The sequence below is a fragment of the Ambystoma mexicanum genome, chromosome 7p, assembly GCF_040938575.1.
Source record: "Ambystoma mexicanum isolate Mex_15411 chromosome 7p, UKY_AmexF1_1, whole genome shotgun sequence".
NCBI classification, from domain to species: domain Eukaryota; kingdom Metazoa; phylum Chordata; class Amphibia; order Caudata; family Ambystomatidae; genus Ambystoma; species Ambystoma mexicanum.
Genome location: NC_090939.1, coordinates 817,109,211 through 817,134,924, shown reverse-complemented (window position 1 = coordinate 817,134,924; position 25,714 = coordinate 817,109,211). Strand labels below are relative to the sequence as shown.

The 25,714-nt window shown below is 42.8% G+C and overlaps 1 protein-coding gene and 1 pseudogene across 14 annotated transcripts in view; both read left to right on the top strand.

Moving 5' to 3' along the window:
• The window catches only part of ADGRG2 (adhesion G protein-coupled receptor G2), an 835,692-nt gene that overhangs the window by 99,058 nt on the left and 710,920 nt on the right, over nucleotides 1–25,714 (top strand). The window contains exon 2 of one of the 14 annotated variants that reach the window (XM_069636970.1): nucleotides 14,689–14,816. The exons of the other annotated variants lie outside the window; for them this stretch is intronic. The gene's annotated coding sequence lies outside the window, so the exon portion shown is untranslated. The remainder of the gene's footprint in view (nucleotides 1–14,688; nucleotides 14,817–25,714) is intronic. 14 annotated transcript variants of the gene reach the window in all.
• On the top strand, nucleotides 21,645–22,402 carry LOC138526559 (dicarboxylate carrier UCP2-like; annotated as a pseudogene).

The window sequence follows — 25,714 nt, the reverse complement described above, 5'->3', positions numbered from 1 at the left end:
TCAATCGCCACAGCCGCCATTGTTTCACAGGCTCCCTATACTCCTGCTGGTCTTTTGTAGTCTGTCGCATACTGGAGTATTGTATTTGTTGATTAGGGAAAATATTTCAAGATGGCCTATTTCGCCAACAGATTGGACTCTATGAAATGACGTGGTGTGTATGTGATTCTGTACACCATCCAAACATCTCTATGGAAATGTCCATGACTCCTGAACCTGTTGACTGTTGATCTCAAAATTCTGCCCAAAAATCATTGACCAAGGTGGACGTTGTAGTACTTCTCAGAGTTTAAGTAATCGATTTAATCAGGGATTGGCCCAAAAGTGATTGCTGTTTTCCCTTCATCACTAATGGTGTTATTCAATTGAAAGTGCTCTTGCCATATCAAGGCCTGTGATGTAGCGAGCTCTCAGGACAATAATTCCTCAATTTGAGAAGAGGCCATTGACAATGTCTAGGTACATTTTCATAATATTTAATCTTGGGGGTGTCCCGCAACTCAGTGGCTTATGTAGCCGGATGGACCCTGCTAGTGTCCTAGAAGTCCTTCCTAAACCTCTTTTGAAGGTCTACCTGACAGTTCCTTTTGTCACGCTTCCCCAAGTGCTGCAAAGACGGCAAATATTGTTCCCATTTGGTCAGTGGCAGCCGTAAAGCATTCCGAAGGGACCTTCACATCAGCGTTTGTGAGGCTGTGGAGAGCTTCCCAACAATAAACATATCCATTACTTTATTGTGTGGCTAAAGTCATGATCTAAATAAACAATCCCATAGGTTTCTTCCATGTAAATAATATGGAAGTGATGCACTCCCTTCCTTTATCTAGGGAGGCCTGATTAAGCTCTTGGGATGGTGGACAGTGTGGTGGACTATTAGCAGTTCACCTCGCGGGAATAATAAAGTCCCACGCTAGACCTGCGGTTTCTCCAGACCACACCCATTTCTAATAGGGCACATGAAGGATGCACAATTCATTGAGGTAGGAGTGGATGACTAGGGAGATTTCATCTGTTTCCCTTTCATATGGACCCATACTGTCTGTCCTGCTTCAGATCCCACTGCATCATTCGTGGGGCCATTTTTGTTCGTGCCAGGCTTCGAGATCAGGCCGGAGTCCCTTTTCTCCTCAGGAGACCCTTAGCCGCAGTCTCCAGTGAAGGATTTAGTGAACCATCATTCTTCATTATCTCTTATTAGGAAAGTCTGGTTGCCACCAGACCTGGAATGCTTCTAGTTTATCCTTTCGTCTTGGGACGCAATATAGCCAAGTCTGCCAGAAAGATCTCGGCAAAATGATTGCAGGAAGGTAATGGTGAAGATTTTCAATGTGACACAAGGGTAAGTTGTTGGGCCATTTTCCTAATCAAAAGGTGGATTGTTTACTCCTATATTATATTGGGTTAAAGAACAAATACATCCCTGCGTTTTATGCAAAACTTTGAAGACATAACAATGTCCCACTTGGATTAATATTTACAAACTATTTGATTGTCCTAGAAAAAAAGATGATCGTGATGTTAATGAGTTGAGCTGGTTAACTCCATACTCTCACGACGTGATGGGCCAGTGGCATAAGGGGATATTAGGTTTGGTACATTGATGGAGATTTTACTTTTCGTCATAACTTCTGTCTGCAGTTAAGTGAGATGCATGCTATATGTGGATAAGGCTTGCACCTATTTACAACACCAATTGGTCCTCTGGTGCATCATCAGTTTGTGAATAATTTTGCAATTATTTGAACTAGGAGCTATGATATGATAGGTTTAAAAAGAGGTTTCTAAGCACGGACCCGAGGATCGAACCTGTGTTGCTCCTGTCGTCTTGCTTTCAAGGCAAGCACGTTGCCGCAGAGCTATCCTCTCGAGACCAACGATCTCTCTTTATTCTTCAAGGTGTTAGTGTTTCTGCTTACAGGAAACATGACAAATTCATGCCGGGTGTGTTTTCACATTATGTTTATCATGGATTGGCACTTCCCAAATGACTCAGGCAGGGTTCATATATCAAATGCAGCCCATAGCTTTCACAGTTTTTTATTTATTTATTTTGACATTTATATAGCGCACACAACCCAACGGCATCTAGGCACATTTTGCTTAAGAATTCAGTTAGTTGTGTGCTAAACATTGTGCTGAACATTGTGAGTTTGTAGGCAACCCAATCTTAAGAGTTATTGAAACTGTCTGTTACATACAAAGCCACAAACAGCATTTTTATGGGGACGGGGGGTGGGACAAGAGGGCAAGGTGGCGGCCTGATAAAAATGTCGGTTTACATTTTTTATAAAACAAACCAAACGTCATGATATTGTGTAGTGTGCAGCTGAGGCTTAAAATCTGTCTGTTATTGACAGCTAAAGTCTGATGTGATCAATTCATCCTGTAATGCGTTCTGTGTTCGCTGCAGCATACAATTTGCGCAATGTTTTCGCATTTCTTTTGAAATTTACTCATCACATGCAATTACTGCATATTGATAATTCTGGCTCAAAAGATTGCTTAATTTTTTAAGACCGTGTATCAACGATTGTCAGATTTCAGTTTCAAATCCTGGGAAGGCGGACTTCGTCGTTGTACTTTTCTTTGGTTGCTGAACATTGGTCATAGTAACACCTACTCTGCTACAAATCAATGTAACTACATCAACAACATTAGTTATGAAAAGTAACATTGTTCTATATGGTGCAGTTCCTGAGCTTAGGGGCTTCCAAACAAGGTTTATAAAAAAAAGTGGGTAACCCCATTGAAGAGCAGAGTCCGTAGAGATGATTAGGCAGCCAAATTGAATACCATGGAACCAAAGCATTGTTGAGCACATTGCCTGCTCTTTCTTTTCACGTTGATTGAGTGGAAGTGCTCGTAAAGTGGCGAGAGACAACCAAATATCACAAGCCTCTGGCAAGCTTATTGTCCGGTCTGCTTATTGGGGACAAAATATGTTTTTCTTTTTTCTACAATTTCAAATGTTGTTCTTCACATGTCAGTGCCATGAGGCTCCCTCATGGGATGAAAGTGTGCTCTATAATATCCATTACTTTACTAATGTCAATCAACAAGACTGGTCTTGGTTGAGGTGGCACTCAAATCACTGATGGGGCTCCGAAAAGCATGAACTCAACCCTAACCCTCGCCTGATTAAGGCCTTATCATGGAATGTGTGTGGCTCGGCGAACCTTTATTGTTGCTTGTGTACCTCTGCTAGTTTGAGGGATTGTAATATTCTTATGTTACAGGAGACCATGTTGACCAGTCACTGTGATCTGCTGGGATTCCATAACCTACTCTAGCTTGGTAGTTGGGGCAGAACGGGGCAGGCCTAGTGGGGGTTTAATCATTGAAATCGATAATTCTCTTCAACTCGGATCAGAATTGATCTATTCAGATTATTCCCTCTTGGCAGTTGCTATTTCAACTAGATGTTCCAACATTAAGCTACTTCTGGTTAACATCTATTGGAACCCTGCTAGACAGTCCATGAAATCTTTACATTCAACATTATCCCAATTGTGTGAAGGTTGGTTTGTTGAGGGGCTCACTCACTCGATTATAGTGGGTGGTGATTTCAACTCCATCTGCTATGAGGGTAGTGCACTCAATTCGACCAATGCAGTCTTTGGCTCCTCACAGAACAGCTGTTCGAGAGGTAGTGACTGGGACTCATTTATAACTAGTTAGTAACTATTTCTGCTGCACTATCTACCTTTTAGATGGGCTTCCTGGGCTATACATGGCATAGGGGTTCACAGCACTGTCAGATTGATTTCATATATATGTCCAACAGGGTTAAACTATCCTCTGGTTCATGTAAATTAGTTGACTTTAGTGTAGGATACCATCTGGCTTTGGTCTTTTCGGTTGATCTACCTCATAGTGCACATGATTCCTTCCTACCTGCAGTCTTTCTCCCTTTGGAGGGAGGAGGTAGGAGACTCGGATGGGATAATGAGCTCTGTCATGAGTTCATATGTTCTATGTTTGAAGGGACTGATGTGATGGGCTGGGGTAAGGCCTCTTCCACTACAAATGCAGACTTGTTTTAGGATTTCTCCAGGCTTGTTGGCACTTGCATGCAACGTATAATTGATAATCAAAAAGTCTACTCTAAGAAAAATTGTACACATCACTTCGATTCTTTGATCGGTAAGTCAAAACGGGCACTTAGATGTTCTTTGAAACATCTGGCCTCAGATGGCCTGAAATGGTTTAAGGGAGACTGATTGTCTAAAGGCCAAAAAAATACTCTGTTAACAGCATAGAACTTGGTCAAATCACTCAAAATTGAACTTCACACTAAGGATAATCAGACTGTTATATCATATCACTCATACAAACGCCAGACAGTTCTGGGGCATCATTAATAATACTATAGGAGGAAGGGCCTTTGAGAATGAATGTCCAATTGCTGAGGATATGTGGGTTGACTTTTGTACGGCCACGTTTTCCCAACAGGGACCCAAGATTGATCTTTATAATCCCATCTTGGGTTGGTCCATATTTGGTCAGTGCCCTTGGGATACTGAGGACATTGTGTGGGCAAATAAAAGCTTGAAACAATCTAGAGCTGCTGGCCCTGATGGGATTCCACCTTGCGTTATCAAAGAGGCCTCCCAACTCTGGATCCCTTAGCTTAAGGTACTATTTGAACACATATATTCAACTCTCACAATTCCCCAGTCATGGTCTCAATCCATTGATCTTCCACTGATTCTAGCAGTGAAGTCTTTTCCATTCTACTTCTTGGAGACCTTAACTTGGTTCTAGTTTGGTCACCTATCTTGTCTAGGTATCAAGTAGGCTTTAGGCAAAGTATGGGTACCACCCTTAATGCTACTGTTATGGCTCATCTTTTACATAATGTGAAAAACCATGGCACGTGGCCTGTCTATATGGCATCTTTGGACATGTCTGCAGCCTTCGACTGTGTATTCATTGAACTTCTTTGGGCCAAATTGATCAAGTTTGGAGTTCCTCTGAATATGGTTCAACTAATTTCCATACTGCATAAAAACTTGGCGATGACAATTTTCTAACCACCGATGGAGCCCTCTCTAGACCTATTCCAACTAGTGGGAGTCAAACAAGGGTGCACTCTGGCCCCACTCTCTTTAATCTATATCTGAGTGACATCGAGAGGTCATGGTGTAGGAGTGACATTGATCCTGCCAGGCTGGGTGCTCTTGGACTTCATTGGCTCGCATTGGCAGATTATTCTTTTTCACCGTACCCTAATCAGCCTTCAACGCAAATTGCACATCTTTATGCAATTTGCTGTTAAACGCAATCTTAAGGCCAGCGGGTCAAAGATCATTGTTTTTTCTAAACAAAAACAGACCAAAACAATGATGTGGACTTTGGGAGGAGAACCAACTGAACCAGTTCAGTCGGTCAGATATTTAGGTTACAACCTTACTAATTCATCTTCTTTTAATATGTGGCAACACTCACTGAAGGACAAGATCACTCCCTTAATTCCACATATGAAACATTTATTTCAAAAAGTGTGCGCTTCTCGATTTGCCTGCCCTGCAATACTATTTAATAAAAATTGAACCTGTGCTTTTGTATGTTTTGGATTTCTAGCTTCCGGATTTGGGGGACTTTTTGAATAAGTTGAGGGCCAACATTAGAAAGAGATGCCATCTCTTACAATGGCCATTTCGAATTCGGTAATCTGACATGAGTTGGCTCCTACCCCACTTAAAGCTAGATACCAATGGGGACAACTGCTCAGCTGTTTAAAATTTCTCAAACCTTTACAAAAATCACTTTGTGTTGACCTAAATACTCTTATGAAGGAAAAGCACATCTCTTCCATTAACCATTACGTGGGAACGATGACAGACTTGCTTGATTCAATGGGGTCGAAAAAGGAAGAATTACTCAATTGCCCAGGAGGAACACAACTAAATTTTTTTAGGTATGATTGGATTTGTACCTTCAATTCTATTAATTAATATCGCACATATATGGAATATGTTAAATTTCTGAGAAAAGGAGTATTTTCCCATGTATTTGTCATGTTTCCCCTGTCTGAAAATGTGCTCCCTCCATATGTGCTTCAAGCTTAATCGGCTTCACACTAAGGAGCTTGATCATCCACTGGGGAGGGCATTCTGCCTCATATGTAACAAAGGCAGGTTGTCGGGTTTGCCTTGGCTCAGATTCTATGCAAACCCTGAAACATTGGGTAATTGATGTCCCGGCTATAGCATCCAAGAGAGAGACACTACTTTAAACATAGGGTAAACATGAAATCACTAGTCTCAAAAGCATTATTCTGGTCTAGGCTTATGTGGGGGGGGAATGTTTCTCTGATGCTCTCACTATGTCAATTCTTACCTGACCAAGATCGCTTAGGGGGTTCATATTTTTCTTTCTGTATTCATTAACAATATTTTTTATTTTATTCTCCTTCAGTGATACTATTTGTATTTTGCATGTTTCATTTGTGAATTGAATGTGTTTTTAATGTATGTTTTATATTGAACATTGTATTCTTTACATTTTCTACACTTGTGTAAGGTTTAATTTAAATCAAAATCACAATAATAAAACAAAACTTTACATTACTTTATCATGCAGTTTCTTTTGTTGGGTGTTTTTAAACGATTAAAAAGCAGCAGGTGTTTTTAAACAATTGAAATGCAGTAATACAATCCAGAGCAGATGTGTTTAGGCTTGCATAAATTAGTATGCTGGTGCTTGTAGACTTCCATTTGTGAGAGATTAAAACTACGCTCATTCTCCTTTTGCAAAACATGATTCTTTAAGGATTTATTCTTTAAATATTTTTATCCTGTCAATTGTGTACTCTACGAGTCTGGTGACTAAGTTTAACAGCTACGCTGAAACATTAGAAACAAAGCACACATTACATTACTATACAAAAATCAAACTCTGCAGGGCCATACAGTCTCTCAGACATTCAAAAATATTCTTGCTGTATGACATGTCACGGTTTATTACACGGCACAGGCCAACTAGGGAACTCCTTCCCCTTCAATGGATGTGGCGCACAATAAAGCTCTTTTTATTTTTATTCTACTACCGTTTCTTTTGAGTAGGCCTCCAACCCGTCTCACACCCAACCTCCACAATCACCCTGTGTCACAATGGACTAGCAACCAGGCTGGTGTGTATCAATACGATATTTATTATTTAATGAAAAAGGAAAATATTCAAAATACAGCAGCTACCAATGTTGTGACAGCACAAAATGCAATGATCTCTACAGAACAACCAGGTTAAGATATCCTATTACAGTTCACTCAGGTCTTTAATGGCAAAACAGAAAAAACTAATTTTACAAAGTGATGGCACCAGCCGTTTAGCACTCACCACTGCAACACTCACCCCCAAACATCAGCTAAACTTGATTCCTTTGAATGAAGCAAGTGGCAAGGAGTAGGAATAGAGAGAAAATCGGATTTGGGGTAAAGCCCACCACCACCAGATGAGAAGCCAGCAAAGAAAGGGAAAACACCTTTTTGGAGCAAAATAGAAGAATGGGTTTTTGGTTATTTCTCACAACTGCTACGGGGCAGAATAGAAGGAAATTCGTATTGCTTACACTTAGAAGATAGGGAAAGTTAGATAATACTAATCAGCACACCAGGGCAAAATAGAAATGAAGTTGGAAAATTGGTTTTGAGAAAAAACAAATGCCAAAGGGAAAATACGGTGGCAAATGGAAATTCTTTTATACTGGGGCATACAATGGCAGGCAGCTCAGGGAAGAGGTTTAGCTTACAATAGGAAAATCGGTTTTCAAGGACAAGAACAGAGGCACATAATGGGTAGACTTCTGGGCAAAAGGGATTGCTCACAATGGGAACAACTGTTTGGGTTTAATAGGACAGATGTAAACAGGAATTGCTTTGGTAATGCACATAATACACTGACAAATTCGTTTTCTTACTTACAAGGAGAATAATTCTTTTGAGGCAACCCATTACTTACTATAACAATTAAATAAAAACACCAGGAACAAGATGGTTTATTTCAAATTGCAACAATCTTGAACTGTGAATTTCAATGGGGAATTAATTGGTTTTACCTAAGAAAAATACTAAGGATTTACAGACAACTGAGGTTTTTCAAAGGAGATTATGCTAACATACACAAGCTATGCTAACAGCAAACAAGAGATTCTTCTATGGGGAGATGACTGGATTTCACTGGCAATTTGGGCATTTCAATGGGGTATTGGATTAAATATACAACAAAGGTAGCAAGCGCCCCTCTCTCGGAAGAACAAGGCATGATAACCTGTTCAGTGGTTGTTAACCACATTGAGAGTTTGCAGCCATCTGCTTTTTGCTCACTGTACCTTTCACAGATGGGAAATATCCATTTGCATATCAGTCTTTATCCCGCCCACATGGGCAGTCCAGCACCGAAATGCTATGGCAATTCCTCTCTCAACAAGAGTACCAAAAGCAACCCCATACACATGTTTCAGCCTTGCTGGGCATCATCAGTGAGGTGAAGCTGAGCCTCTCTAAGCACAGTGAGCAGGGAGTCCATGCCTGGTTGCCCCCAGGTAACCTAGGGTGACCAACCCCAAGTTCCTTCAAAGAATTAAACAAAGGTAGCAGGCGGCCCTCTCTCGGAAGAACAAGGCATGATAACTGATAACCTGTTCAGTGGTTGTTAACCACATTGAGAGTTTGCAGCCATCTGCTTTTTGCTCACTGTACAGTTCACATGGCGCAACCAGACATGGACTCCCTGCTCACTGTGCTTAGAGAGGCTCAGCTTCACCTCACTGATGATGCCCAACAAGGCTGAAACATGTGTATGGGGTTGCTGTTGGTACTCTTGTTCAGAGAGGAATTACCATAGCATTCTGTAACGCTCACCTGATTCCCGCAGAGGCGCCGGTCTTGACTGGGTGAATGCCGTATCTTCAAAGGTGATGTGTAACACACGGTTGGCTCTTTGGGCTGGACCTCTGTGCACTGTATGTCTGACTCGAAGAGTAAGATGTCTGCAGATAGAAAATATGGGATTAATGAACTGGGGTTATTGGGTGCCTCTCTCCTCTTCCCTTTCTCTTCTCCTGTAGAACCCCAAAGGTTAACGCCCTCACCTTAGGTAAGTGAACGCCGAGCTCTCCATCTGCCTCGGGGCAGGGTGCCATAACCAGTTCCTTCACTGGATAAGGGTGCAGGCCTCTTGACCTCAGAGGACTGCTGTCCGTCGTTAACTGCACGAACGGTAAGTTCTGGGCGCTTCAAATGTCTTAAAAGTCTTTTGTAATGATATCTCTTGTTTTGCAGAGTTCCGGCGATGGCGGATGGCGGGCTGATGAGAGTTGAGGATCGAACCCGCGTGAGGAATAGAAGCGCCTGGAAGCACGTAGGTAAGCGCTTGTAGCCTGCTTCACGATGCGCACTAACTGTCCCTTTTATCTTGCAGGTACAAGTTCGGAGCTTTAGAGAAGCTGAAGGGTGCTGGAATACCCACTGGATTCGGCATGGGAAGGAGTAATGGCATGTGAGTAATAAAGTTGCCCAATGTCTTTAAACGCACCTTCTTTGGTCTTTCAGATGCGGGATGCAGCGCCGAAGGCCTCCGGAGCGTGCGAAGAGCTGGTAAGCTTTTGTCTTTCAGATGCCGGAATGCAGTGCGAAGACCTCCGGAACATGCGAAGAGTAGGTAAGCCTTTGTCTTTCAGATGCCGGAATGCAGCGCGAGGCGTTGGTGACAGCCGATGGACCAGGTAAGAGATGCGCTGCCACTGAAGACCCTAGTGCTAACCTGTTCTTTCTTTGTCTTTACAGGTGCTGCTGAAGACTGGATTCCAGGATGGTAAGCCTTTGTTTCCTTAGGCCCAGGATCAGAAGCAGAAGACACGATGAGCGTTCTGCTGCAGAGAATGCAGAATAACGCAAAGCAAGATTCATCCATCCGGTGTGGTTTAAATAGCCTCCTGTAGTGCTCAGGTGTCTCCTTCCACAGCCACGCCTAGGTAAGAAAAGAGTTCCTGCTTTCCAGAAGAGTTCCAGTGTTCTGAACCTAGGGAGTGGCTCCTGCCCCACCCAACAGGAAAAGTAGTCCCAAACAGAAGAGGATCAGGGGTTCAACTGGCAGGTAAGTAAGCAGCATGGTCTGCTGCAGGTAAGTCCACCCAAGCATTATGAGCCCGGTGCTTCCAGCGCTGGGAATGGGCATCTTTATGAGCCTGGTGCCACTGGCGCCAGGACAGGGTCCAAAAGGTCCCAATTGGGACTGGCTGGCACTCGGAACCGGGGTTATGGGTCTGCTTCCAAGGGAGTCGGGCAAGTCATGATCTTTTGGAAGCAGAGATCATGACACATTTCGGTGCTGGACTGCCCATGTGGGCGGGACAAAGACTGATGTGCAAATGGATATTTCCCATCTGTGAAAGGTACAGTGAGCAAAAAGCGTGTGCTGCAAACTCTCATCTCAGAACAGGTTATCATGCCATGTTCTTTTTGGAGAGGAGCGCCTGCTCCCTTTTTTGAAGTTGTTGGATTAAATATACTACTACAAAAATGAAGAGTTTATACAATTGAGGGCTGCCGTTGTATGCTTCTTACAAAGCAAGCCTTGGTTTAGGATTCAGGAAAGCCAGCGGGATCTCAGGACACTCTGGACAGAGAGGGAAAGGGTCTGGTCACTGCACTCTCAAAGATGGTAAGGTTCAGCAGCCTTCTCTCTGTCCTCCTTCTCCTGTCTCCTGGTTTTTTGTGTCTTGAGTCCTAGTACAGTCCCCCTTATATAGCATAAATGACATCACTAATTTTACAATCTATGAGGAGTACCCTGTAATTATCCCTGCCGCTCAGATAGGACAGTTACCATCCTCTCTCTGCCCCATCTGGATTGGTTCAGGGGAGGAGAGCACCATCTGCCTGTTTGCATTTATTACCATTTTTTGGTAAGTATGTAACTTAACATCATAATTATACTCGCCACTGCCATATGAAACAGATATGCAGTTTTAGCTTCTCATGGGGAATTAGGTAAGCTGATTGGCAAATCCATAGCCTGGCCATGTGGCACATTTTTGTCCTTTTCATAAAATGTACAACAGTTCTAAATCTGCAAATGATAAAGAATGTCTCTAATTTCCATTTCCACCGTTTCATCAAATCTCATAGTTGTCACATGTTCAGATCAGCCAGAAACCTAGTCTAACTGGCCATTTGAGTCCCCAATGTCCCAGGTAAATGCAATTTATATCCCCAAAACCTCCTGGAAATTACATGAAAGAATGGCTTAAAACAAAATCCTCAATCCATTTGCTGCCAAAAATGAAATCCGTCTTTTAATGTCAATTGGGAGTGCCTTTTCAACCTGTGGGAGCGCCGCTTCATCCTCCATGGCCATCTGTCTTCCTCTGGGCTCAGCCGGCGAACAGAGATTTTTAGGAGTCCCTTTGAAATTGGCAGTTTGCTCTTTAAAGTGGGTGCAGGATGGGCTCAGACCTCCTGGTCGTGCTTCAGCCACATTTTGCCTTCTTTGAAATCTCTGGGCTCCTGCTTTCATGTCTGCAGAACAGTGAATTATGACACACTCAGCAGCATCACATTTTATTGCAGGATTGTTAGATGATGTGTGTGATATCCAGCGGTAAGTGGGGCTTTGTTATTATGAAGTTCCTGTCTTCAGCCAGAACAGTTTTTTTCCTGCAGTAAGTGTCTCTTCAAAGGTGACTGGAGTTTTGTGGGTTGAAACATAATATACATTTGCTTTGGTCACCTCCACATCATATTTCCCTGACATTTCCTGTGTGGGCAGTGCTATCCTTTTCCACTGTGGCTTTTTAAAGCTGTTTTTTTATTTTCACACATGTGAATGTCGTTTTTGCTTTTAATGTTTAAAATCCTGTTTAGTTTATTATTTGATAATGCGCTCCAAACCCAGGGGTAGCTGGGCGCAGCAATCACAAGAATACTTAAGCTTAGGTTACATACATACCGGGGATACATACAGAAGATGCATTATGTGTTATTAACATATATACAATATAAATATACAAGAGGTACAAGATGTGTGTCCCTCACATCTTGAGGGCAATGAGATAGTTTGTAGTCAGGTGTTGGGAGAGTCAAAGTAGTTAGATGTCATTGCTCCAAAGCCAACTTTTCACATTGCATCTGAATCTGGAGTAAAGTAGATTAGCTCTCAGAGCAGTGGGGAGACCTGTCTTGCAGGTCACAGGATTCTTTGATTTCTCATTGGATGAACTCACATTGCTGCTTGTCCAGAGAGGTTGATGAGTAGGCCCCTTTCCACATGGTTCTTTAACTTTACATAAGCACAAAAGAAAAACCTAGGCTGTTGGTTGTAGTGTTTAAAGGGCTGCTGTTCAAGTGAAAGGGAAAGCAAAGCATGGCCGTTTTTGGTTGCAGTGTTTAAATGCTGCTGTTCAAGTCAAAGGAACTTCTGTTTGGGCCCTTTAAATGCACCCCACAGACATGATCTGGGAGGGAAACCATGTGGTGAAGTCGTGAAACTGCAGACTGGTCTCTGTGCCACTTAACCAAAGTGTGTGATCATCGGCCACTTATTGCCCATAATGCCTAACCTATTAAACATTGCTGATCCCTAAATCCTTCAAAATTGCGAGCCCTTAATAGTGATGCTGGGTAGACCCTTCAAAAGAATCACACTCATGGTTTGACTGGATATAGTGGTGTTGTTTCATATAGAATTATATTGACCATTGCTATATTGCACACCATAAAGCCATTTGTTTCCTGGCTCACTCATTGCAACATCACTTGAAAATCTTATCTGTGTTCAAATCTCAGTTGGATATGTTCACCTTTCTGGTAACTCCTAGTCCATATCCCCATTGCTATGCTATGTGTCCCTTTTCTTCTTGCTTCTGTTTTTTTTTTTTTTTTCTGGATCCTTGCGTAAGCACTTGTACATTTTGTGAGGCTGCTAATCTATGTCCGGCATGTAGAATAGTTCTATGTGTAACTTTCTCATAGCTTCTAATCCATGTCCTGTATTTGCACTAGATCATGCATACCTTTCCAACAGCTCTCAACCTGTGTCCTGCATCCATGATAAGGACATGCACCTTCCTTGTGGCTTGTAAACTCAAAACCTATCTACCTCCTTTGTGATGTCTAACCAGAGTTCTGTGTCCATGCTAGGGTCTGTCTACCCTGTTCATACAGCTACTGATCTATGTCCTGTGTCTATACTGCAAGCCGTATAACTTCATGCTGGCTGCTATTGTTAAAATCTATCCCGTGCCAGTGCTAGAACAAATCGTGGACTGCTAATGTTGTCCTTGAAATGCCCCTTGTTTGTTATTCTGACTCTAGCACTGATGAAGGAGCTAAAGGGACTTGAAGAGAGTTTGCAAACTTATTTGGATCCCTGCCCGGGCAGTATATCAAACTGTGGGTTGTGATTGCAACAAAGGGGGTCAAGGTGCAACCACAGGTTCATGGATGCCGTAATTTCTTTGGTTTGGGTGGGGTCCCAAATTGGACTGTGCTCTGAACCCCACAATTCCTTAAAATGGCCCCTTAAATCCACTGCAGAAATTTGCTGAATGCACTTGCCTAGGTGCACAGTTTGGACTGGCTTACCTTTCCATATTTCTGCAATTGCTGCTACTCTCTTGATGCAAACGGGACGCTGCAGCTGGGTTTTTGCACAGTGGCGAATCTCCTTTAGTCGCCCTGCTCCTTGGATCTAGCCAGTAGAGCAAATCCCTACCGGATAGATATACAAGGACCCATTCATGGACTTTAGTGCACGGTTCAAAGTGACTTTGCACTGCTGACAAGTGACTTTACACTACCGACACAAATCCTGATTCATGGCACTGTGCAAAACTGTATTTTTTCAGTGCAAAGTTAATTTTGTATTGAAAAAATGACTTTGCACTGACTTTGCGCTGCAAAAAAACGGACTTTGCACAGTTCAATGAATCAAGGTTTGTGTCGGCAGTGTGAAGTCACTTTTCAGAAAAAGCAGAGTCACTTTGAACCATGCAAATTCCCTGAATCAGGCCCATGATGCGATCGGAGAGCACAGGTCTGGCCCGGTGATAGTCGTGCTCTCTAAAACAGGTGCCTTCTATGCCTGTGCATTTATAAGACCAGCACCCCAATGGGGGGAGGCGGAGGAGGGGGAGAGTTCGTATTGTTCTGTGCCGAAAAAGAAATGTTGCGCTTGTAGACTAGATGACGGTAGTGGCTGATGCTGCTGGACCGTGGCAGTGTGTTCTGAGTTGTTGGGAGCCTGTACCCTTTAGCAGTAAATTCTTCCATAGATGGAACGTCACTTTAATGTCATTGGTAACATACATACAGATGTTGAAATTGAGGCAAACCGTCTTCTCTTCAGTTCTCGTGGCACCCCTCATAGTCCTCTGTGTCCTGTCCCCATGAAATAAAACAGGCAATTGAGAACCATTAAATGTAACTGTTTCACATATTTATTTTGAATGATTTAGATTGTGAAACTGGAAGTCGCTTGGCTTGTGTGAAAACGTGTGTTTTAATAATCTAGACAGCCACTTTTGCCGGCCTTTCACCAAATTTCTGAGACTTCAATACTTGCCAGTTTTTGAATACTTGCAGATTGCATTCTCGGAGTTATGGTGTTGGAACATACATTGTGCTGTGTATCTGTCACGCTGCAGGTGTATGACTCATGAAATGGCTTTTCTTTGCATTTATTTAGGCAAGTCGAACAGCAGTGGAACATGTTTCAGCTTTTGCCAAAAGAACATGACATAATTTAGGCTTGAGGAGTTTGGCTTTGTAGAACACGAGGTTGGACCACAGATCAGATCCAGGCCAGGATTTGAGGTACTTTCATTGTTGGGGGTGTATTTCAGCTCCGCTTTGCACATTGAGCACAACTTGTACAGCGAGCATACATTTGACGTATTGTGGTAACAGTAACGTGTTGAGAAACCCCAACGCTACTGTGCAGCAACCCCAGCGCTACTGTGCAGCAACCCCAGCGTTACTGTGCAGCAACCCCAGAGTCCTGTGCAGCAACCCCAGAGGAGTGACCGTGCCAGGCAGATTTCAGTAGCACCCCGATCTGGAACCTTTCTAATGTGATCAGCACTCCTGATGGTCCATCACAATGAGCAGCAACCTGATATTAGGTGCAGCACCTACAAATACTTGAACAGCTCCATAATATATCATGCTATAGCATAGTCTAGCAGCAATTCCGAGGGCTTGAACCACACTACGCCACACTACTTCACAAGGCTCCCTTCAACTATGGTGTTCGTGTAAGCTACTTTAAACTATAGGTCACTGTTCTGCCCTCGTGGTGTAGTATGAGTTAAGCTTTGATGTGTAGTTGGATTAACCTTTATTTGGGAAATAGCGGATAAGGACTGTTTGTATAAACCTTAACATGGGGATTCCCAATATGGCAGACCTTGGGCCTGATTTACATAAAAATGCAGTAGGACTTTCCAATGTTAAAACATGTTTGTAAGTTCGGCCCTATAATTATTATACATACTATTAACACCATTAACAGCAAAATCCCCCTTTTTATAATTAAGGTCCTTGGTCTTTTCTTCATAAAACCAGCATGTGCCTGTATCAAGAGGCCGTGACTGTGTATGATATGTTTACCGAGCAGGATTTTCCACGTGATGCGTGCGGGGAGGCGCGTTTCATCCGCCCGGTAAGACTGGTTGGTGGATGTGTATGGGAATGCATGTTTCTTTTGTATGTTTTTCCACATGTATGTGTTATTTGTGCATTCTTAAACTGGCTTTAATGGCATGGTGTGTGTTTTCCATTCACATTTCAAATGTGCTGCTTCTTTTTCCGTATATGATCATGTGTTGTCTGCATGCTGTGCTTGTGCCCGGTTTGTTTGATGTCAGTAATGGCATATTCTGTGAGCTTTCCTCTAACATTCAAGTACGCTTCTATGTGTTTTCTGAATATTTCGTACATGCCCCAATAAAACAGGTTGCTGATCATTTCTCTTAGCATGTTTGCGCGTACATATTCGTAGGTGTTTGTGGGATATTTTTCGGATCAACTGCTTACGACCGTATTGTAGATACTTTTACAGTTTGAAAAGTGAACACACATTCCCCGATCAGATGCTGCTCATTGTTACTGCATGTATCGGTTTCCCATAAGGTCTAGTTGTGAAAAATCTCTACAATCGAAGTACACAATTTTGAGATATTTGTCCCAACACCATGGTTTTTGGGGAAGATGGCAGAAAACCTTGCGCAAAAAATGTTTTTGAACGCCACCCTTTTCACCATGAACACATTCATCAAATTTGGCATGTGTGTTATGATGTAGCCCAGCTTATATTTTGCCAGAGTTGGTGAAATTTCATATACAAGTTACAAAAGTTATGGACATTTTCATATGTAATGTACACTCCTTACCTGTGGTATCGCTACCCAGAAACCATAATATGCCTCTGTGGACATCTATGTGTGTGTTGGTAGATATGCATATTATGACGTGGTAGTGCCAAGGTTACTTGACAATTTGCATAGGTAAATGAGACCCTGTGTTCCTCTGTAACTTTTGACCTCTTCGATGACAGTTTAGCACATCTGGCAAACACTCACGCCAAATATGATGAATTTTAACTAATGATGTCATTTAGAAAAATAATGTAAAGAAATAATTTTGCATTGGGGTTTCCATGTGTCCCCAAAAAAGCATGCTTTTGGGACACACATCTCGAAATGGTCTGCCTTTATTTTCAGCACATACCTAGCCCTTACCTGGAACTGGAGCTTGCAATAGGAAAAGCATCGAAAATCCGATCAGCCACACACTAGACATTCACTTTTGATGGTGGAAAAAGTATCTTCAATTCACACATGTGTTGTAAGAGTGCAGTGTGAATTCACAAGCACATTCATGTTTGAGCATGCAGACACATCACACACATCAGCAACAATACCAAGTGCATAATAGACACAGTCAACTAACATGCATGTTTGCGGGTGACACATTGGACTGAACACACACAGACCACCACCGCCAACAATACAACACATGCAACAAAGAAACGCATCTAACAGGCATCCCTTCCAGGAGAACATGCTCAGAATTAATGTTTGCAAAAAACGGACTCTCGGTATTTGAAATAAACATGTAACATTCATGCACAGAGAAAATATGTAATAATACATGAACACTACTGTCGCACACAGCATAAGAAATGATTGCATGCTCACATTCAGAAATAGGCACATAACACTCTCGCAGAGAAACACAAAAGAGGGAATCAGTGGGGGAATTTTTTTTTTTTTAAAGTTATGGTTACTACCTATAAAAATGTGAAGTCTATAAACATTGGGAATTCTGACTGCAAGGGTACTACTCTCAGTACAAAATAAATTCCAAACACAGTCTATCGTACGACAAATTCAACCTACAGTAGCTCACTTTAAATATTAGGCAACTAACATACATTCTGGAGTTCCTTGAGGAGAAAATTCTGAATTTAAAGAGCAACACATTGGAGCAGGTTGTCGAGGGCACAAGGAATATCAGAATTGGCAAGGAACCCCTCCCCTCATTGGCTGCTATTGTGAAGTTGTGCTGAAAAGGAAAGAAAGCCGTAACTGCTGCCGAACATTTCCATTCTTTGTAATAAAGACTTACAATTTCCATTTCCGTGTCATGGGAAGTATGCCCTCCACAGTGCTCAGTGTTGTGGGTCAGGAACGCACACTATTTTGCATGATGGATACGTAAATCATTGGATGTTTAGTATTTGCATTCCATTGTCCACTCTGTCTCCTCATCGCTGGTAATTGGTTGGTTCACGACAAATTGGCCATAACTAACAAAGAACACTGAAAAAGTAGCAAACAACGTCAATGGCATTCATTACAAGTTCAGAGGTGCAGGAAAAAAATGGTAACTTTGTTACTGACAATTTTTTCCGGTAACAGAATGTCCTGTTTTTACTGCACCACGAATTACAAGTTTCACCTGAAAGTAGAGGTCTTTCCTACAGCATCATGCATTACTCACAGTAGTTCTGCCAAAATCCTCCTGGAGTCCTATGGACTCCAAAAATGGGGACTAAGTGGAGGTAACGGTGAATGTGTTTTGTTGGTAAATCAGCAAATGTATTGCTGAATTACCACCAAACTCGTATTGGGGCCTCATGTGTGACCAACAGTGTGGGATATGCTGGCACTGCCGCTGGAAAATACGTGTTGATATCATTGCAAACAATGGTCGGCATTCCGCATGGGTTGTGTCTTTTGCCCAGTCTTTACAACACCTATACAAAACCCCTCTTCGATCTCCTTGATTCCAGAGGGATCATTTACAATAACTTTGCTGATGATACACAAATTCTCATCTCTCTCACGGGTGATCACAATGCTGACCCTATCAAAATCAAGTCCATTTACAGCCCAATCCAAAACGGGATGGCCACTCAAAAACAGCTCCTCCTCATTGGCTCCACACACCGGCTCAAACACATGGACACTATCTTCTCTTTTTTGTATTGACTTACATCCATCCCAGTACTGAAACAAATAAAAACAGAGTATACCTTGAAGCTGACCTTACCATGACCAGACCGATTAATACCATAGCCTTGTCAACTGCCTACACAGCCAGACTCATCTCTCTGAGTAGACCGTCCCTTTCTCCTAGTAACTGTCTTACACGGGCACAAGCACTGATCTTATCGCAATTAGACTACTGCAATGCTCTTGTTATAGGCATCGCAACTGCAAATATGTCCCAACTCGAACTCCTCCAAAATATAGCACTTCACTCCGCCCTCAGCCCTAAAAGCACTGACCGCATCACAGCTACCAGACGCGAATCCCACTGGCTCCCTATCAAACCTCGAGTGGAATTCAAAACCCTTTTTATTGGTCACCATTGCATGCACAAGGAGGCCCCCTGTACCTTAACTGCATTACCCAAATTGTCCATGTGTGGGTGCTCAAATCCAGTTCTGGCTTCTCACTGCGTACCCCGAGTTTCAAGAGCAAAAGAGCAGGTGGAGTCAGTTTCTGCGTCACAGCACCTGCACGCTGGAATTCATTACCCGCACACATCAGAAACGAACAATCATTCCCCTACTTCAAAAAACAAGTCGAGACCTGGTTGTTTGATAAATATGAGTAACAGCTGATTTCTGCTTCATGCCTACACCATTACTATGTACTCTATTTTCCTAACTATGGGCCTCATCACGAGTTGGGCCATATTCCTGGCTGTAATACCACTGACTGTAATAGCTCTAGCACCGACCGGTCCGGTGGTATTACCACTGGATCACGGGTTGGGCCTTAATGGTAAATCCCCATTCCTTATTGGGTCCATTGGATCCAATGGGGAATTTTTCAGTGCTAATTCTGCGGGCTAATACAGCCGGCTGTAATACCGCCGAAAACAGCGATTTTCACCTCCAGAAAAAAGCTGTTGGTAAAACCGCCGATTTAGCGCCCAACTCTTGATGGGGCCAACCCTTAAATGTGGCGGTAATACCGTTACCACTGCATTTAAGGGCTACAGCCCAACTCGTGATGAGCCCCTTTGTATGGTACTAAAGCTGGTTTGGGCGTTTAAAAAAAATGTAAAACAATGAATAAATAATGTCATAATTGGCATTTTAAACTTTGTGTGATGTCGGAGCCCACAATAGATTTGAGAGAGCAGTACATGCAAGCCAGGCCTGGCCCAAGGATCATGCACTAGAATTACCTCCATGATTCCTTCAGGGAGAGTGAGCTGTTCTCTGTGATACTGCTGCATTCATGAAGACCTGACGGTTGGCAGTTCGCCACTCATTTAAGTCACCCCTCTCACTACAACCGTTCTCTCTTTGCTCAAAATGTTAATATAACGATTCATATTTGGTCAGGTTGTGCTGTTATGATTTGTGCACGTTTCAAGTCATTGCTAAAAAACTGAATGTTTTTTTGGCCCTGTCAATTACACTTATTTCCCCACATATTCATTTTTTGCATCTTGCCAATTATTTTGGCGTAAAACCTTTAAGGGTAGTCAACAAAGTAGGCCTCCTTGTCTACGTTTCTTGGCCGAAATTCGGTGGTCTGGCATGTCAGCAATTTGCATGAATTGTGGAGAAGCTAAACTGGCAGTGGCTTTCGACAAAGCAGAACATTGTAAGTTATGTTATATTAGGCCTATATAAACAGCGCAACTACCACCAGCAATGACATCATTTTTTTTTTTGTATTTACATTTTTATTTCTTTTCAAAATGCAATATAATCAACACACTGCAATACATACAATTACAATATAGTACAACAAATACAAACCGGGTCAGGTGGCTAAACACAAGCCTATGTATATCAGATAATTTCCACAAACCTCCCCCATATTCCATCATAAAGGTTCATTTTCTTTCTTTTACCCAGAATAACCTTCTTGTCAGAGACATTTTACATAGTTCTTCCATCCAGGCAGATATGCAAGGAGCAGTGACACTTTTCCAGTCTCTCGAAATGATTTTATTTGCCGTTAGTGCAGCCCTAAACAGCCAGCATCTCTGTGGGTGGCTCAATTCCGTCAAGAGGTTGTCATCCCCCGGGATTACAGTTTGGAAGTCAAAATCAATGCCTGTTATTAATACTCTATTAATTGTTCTAGTTACCTCTTGCCAATACAACCTCACTTTAGAACATTTCCAGATCAAATGATCCCTCCTGTGCCCACAGCCCCAGCATAACTCTGTATCACTCATTCCTCTTGCAAACTTTGGAGTAGTAGTCCAATATGCATTATTCAATATTTTGACATGACAGACTCTCTCCAGTACTCAATGAAGTCAGTGCAACATTCCTACATATGTTCTCCCACTACCCTGTTGTCATCTCTGCACCCAAGCATTCAGTCCAAGTCCTGAGAAGCTGCTTGTTTGTGTGCCTAAAACTCATCAAGAGTTTGTACATTCTAGATGCACAATGTCCTTTCGATTTCAGGGTCATTAGATGTCCTCTTAGGGCTACATCATCCGATACTTTGAGCTTGCCAACTGCCATTCTTAATCTGCGGTATTCACTACAAGGGCAACCTCGTATTTTCTTTGTGGCAACCAAAGTGTTAAGTGGAATCGATTCATTGTCTTTGATCTGGTCTCTGATCCATTCTATTCCTTCTAGCAATCAGTCTGTCCAGAATAGAGGTTTCCCATCCACTCGCGCATTTGTGTTCATCCAAATAGGCCACCTTGCTTTGACTGTGCCTTCCTCCCCTGTCAATTCCTCAATTTTCTGCCATGTTGTCCTCAGAAACTGTAATACATATATATGTAAAAAAACTCGCATTCAGCACTTTCCAGCTCATTTCCACCTTGCTGTCCCCCCTTTTCTGCAATCCTCCCCCCTTTTAATTATTTGTAACCAGGATACGGAGCATGGTCATTCGGACCCCACTTCTAAACGTTTACATAAGGAAGATCAGGGCTAGCGGGAAAGAAAGTTCGACGTCCGGGACACCTTCAGGGAATCCTGACCGCGTCCAGCCCAGCCCATCCTGAAACACTTGAGTAAGACTTGGGGCAGAGACTGGTCCGTTTGCCTCATCTTATCACTACATCACCTTCGAGCAATCTCTTTCCTTCCTATCAGACTGCGTGTCTGATTTTGGACCAGACAGCTCGCAGTCAGTAAAAATGGTTGGATTCAAGCCCACCGATCTGCCTCCCACTGTAGCTGTGAGGTTTGTTGCTGCCGGGACTGCCGCATGCATTGCTGACCTGTTCAGCTTCCCTCTGGACACCGCTAAAGTCTGTCTTTAGATACAAGGGAGAGCAAGTCTCCGTCCGGCCCATCGAGGACGGTGCAGTACAGTGGTGTCTTCGGCACAATCAGCACCATGGTGAAGACCGAGGGGCCCAAGAGTCTCTACAATGGCCTGGTGGCCGGCCTGCAGCGCCAGATGAGCTTCACCTCTGTGCGGATCGGGCTCTACGCTTCCGTCAAGCATTTCTACACCAAGGGCTTTGAGCATGTTGGCATCGGCAGCCGACTTCTTGCCGGGTGCACCACCGGAACCATGGCAGTGGCCATTGCCCAACCAACGGATGTGGTGAAGGTGAGGTTCCAGGCCAAAATCACCAGTGGTACCAAGAGATGCAAGGGGATCATGGATGCCTATAAAACCATTGCCAGAGAGGAGGGCATGAAGGGCCTATGGAAAGGCACTGCACCCAACATTACCTGAAATGCCATTGTGAACTGCACTGAATTGGTCACCTATGATCTGATCAAGTACATGCTGCTGAAGTCCAATCGTATGACTGATACCCTCCCCTGCCGCTTAACCTCTGCATTCGGTGCAGGGTTCTGCATATATACACACACACATACACACACACATCTTGGCGCTGAAAAAGGAAAGGTCAAGCAACCCAAAAATAAGCCCGACTAAAACAGCAAAGTTTTCAGCAGCCGCCGAAAAGAAGGATTATGCTCGACAGCACACCGGGACAAAGGTAATTTATTCCATAGCCTGGCCACAGCAACAGAAAAGGTACAGCCACCAAGTCTACTCTGATTTAAACTGATTAAACCTAGGAACTTGGAGCAAGAGTGCCTCTGGCACACAAAGTAAACAAGATGAAATATAGTGACATATTTTGTTCCTGCAGAGACAACCTGATAGTAGGCACATTGCACAATACAGAGCAGCTTAAATTCCACTTGTTTGGCAAATGAAAGCCAATGTAAATGGTGAGCTATAGCTGAGATATGGGCACGTAAAGTGGTAACTCTCGCAGCTGAGTTTTGAAGTATCTCGAGTCGACGCAGCAGATAAGCCAGCTGATGCAGTTATAGACAATTACAATAGTCCAAAACACCGGACATGGAAGAAGAGACCATTGGTACATGAAGGCGCTCAAGTATAGAGCGGAGAATTTTCCACAAAAGTTTAACTTTGAAATAGCTCTTTTGGTAGATAAGGAGGCCGGCACTTTAATGGCAATATTTTTCACAGTGGCCACCAACGTTTCTTAGGCCCCCGATAGAGTAGGGCCAGAAGTCCAGCATTCATAGTGATGACGCCCTAGGTGACCCGGCCAAAAGAACTTCGATTGACACCGTTTAGACACAACCAGTTGTTGCTCATCGATAGATGGATTGCCTGCATACATGAACAACATCAACCTGCTGTTTCCTGGTGCAAAAGATCAAGCCGCGTAATGATCTGTGTGTCGTCATCGTATGAATAGCCCCGAAACCCAAAAGATCGAATAAGCAAAACCAAAGGCTGAATATACACCTTGAATAATAAAGGAGAAAGTGCAGAGCCTTGCAGGACATCACAAGAAATAGCAGACGGGGCAGACGAGAAAGAAGGCAAAGAAAGGTACTGCCTACGATCCAACACGAGAGAACTGCTGAATGCTTTTTAAACCGTAAAACTCCTTGCTTGAAGTACTCCTCAGATTGTTTTTCCACATGCAGCCCACAAAAGAAACAAAGAAACTACCCATGCTGAAATCATGGCTGCAGAGGCAGACACACCATCCAACAAAAGGCATAAGATGTGCCATTTCCATCAAGAGTGGGAACCCGATTTTATTTCTACCAGCGTAAAGAGATGATGTGCATCTTTCATTTACGGTGCCCAGGCTACAGTGGTGGAAAAAGAGGAACATTGAGAGGCATTTTGCAATAAAACACACATACACATAAATCATGAAAATAATGTTCCCAAAGGAAGCTGGCTGAAATCCTCAAAAAGTAGGTAGTAGGCAAAGTAAATGCTGCAATGCAAATGCTGTTACAGAGGCATCCTTCAAAGTTGCTAATTATTTGCTGCTTTGCTTCTACAGTTAAGGAAAGAACTCAAGACCTTCCGCTTCAAGGAATGGCTCGGCTCTAACATTTAAGTCCACACACCCTCTACTCCCCACCCTGCCTGAGACTCAGTGATCTGCTCCTCACTGTTTCCCCCCGGTTGCATTTAGATCCCTGCCAATTGCCCATCCTCCTCTGTTAGCTTCTCGCTCCCTTGTTCTGTGCTTGCCTCACTGTGTTCTTCCCCTATGACAGTAGAATGCGCCATTGTTTCCTGAAGCTAGGTCCATGCTCAATAAATACAATAATATTAATATTTTAATAATTATTTTCCTCCCTTATCTCCCTTTTTTATTCGTGCCCCCAAATCCAGCTGCACCCTGTCTCTCATGGGCCATATACACTTGCAACAAGTCGGATTGGGGCAAGACATCCTTTATAACTTTGCCCGCTCCTGTGCCATCATAATAAGCCTTCTACTTAACTCTCTGGATGCTATAGGCAATACATGTCACCCCAATGTGGGTCAATTAACACAATGAATACATCTGTAAGAAAGGACTATACCTCGGTGTTTACATTTATTAAAAGCTCTTATTTCTAAGTGTTTTAGTTGGTTGTCATGGGCGCCGTAGTAAAAGAATGGGGGAGTTGACAAGAAGACTTTGAGATCATACTTTGTATTTCTGTCCCATCTTACCAGAACTTGCGCAGGAACACTTAGCCAGGCTTTTTTGGAGGGAATTGATGCTACCAGTTAAGAGGACATACTATCTTTTTGGCACTAAAGAAAACCTCAGATTGAATCTTCTATAAAGGGCACATAAGTGCAAACAACGTTAAAATGAGGGGCATGTAAAGGTTGTTCTAAATGGGTGAAGTAATGCTGCTATTTACAGAAAAAATGAGGTCTTCTTTCCCTTCTTTAAAGCCATGTTCCCCTGCTTGCTTCTGTTGTTCTTAAACCCCATAGTGGGACTCTTCTTTCCCCTCTGCACTGGTCTTTTTTTGCTTCCATCTACAGTATTTATTTTTATTTTTTTTATTTTTATTTTTTTTACATTTCTCCAACAAGTGACATTCTGTGAGGAAAATAAGCATTCCCCCTGGGTCTTCTTTGATTTCAGCAGCTCCCTTCTTTTCCTGTAGAAAAGGTACAACGATTTTTTTCAGGGCATGATCTGAGCACTACTTCTTACTTATTTTTAACTGTTTCTTTCCATCGCAAAATGCAGACGGAGTCCTTATCACACACCACCTCTCGCCTACCTCCTTACCCCCTTGTATACACCAAACTCCTACCACCATCTATCTTCTATACACCGAACTCCTACCACCATCTATCTTCTATACACCGAACTCCTACCACAATCCATCTTCTATACACCGAACTCCTACCACCATCTATCTTCTATACACCAAACTCCTACCACCATCTATCTTCTATACACCAAACTCCTACCACCATCTATCTTCTATACACCAAACTCCTACCACCATCTATCTTCTATACACCGAACTCCTACCACCATCTATCTTCTATACACCGACCTCCTACCACCATCTATCTTTCTATGAAGTAAAAATAGTTTAAATAAAGCAGCAAAATGTAGTTCAATCAGCTTCCTAGTCAAACAAAGCTGGGAATAACTTTATTTGTCCTACTTTAAATTAGCATTAGCGGTCCCCAGGAAGGGTGCATTGTGGGACATTAGGTCCATCAGCCTGACTAATGGCCCTTAGGGATGCAAGTGTCATTAGGGAGGTCTAGGGCCCCTTACGCATGACATTGCGTACCGCTGGTTGCTCAGGCTTTTTGCATCGGTCTAGATAGTTTTAATGTTATAAATGGTATGACCTCTGAATCTGGATTTGGTACATACATATGAAAATAAAATGTATTTTGGTTTTATAAAATAGTAGGCTTTTCCAGTATATC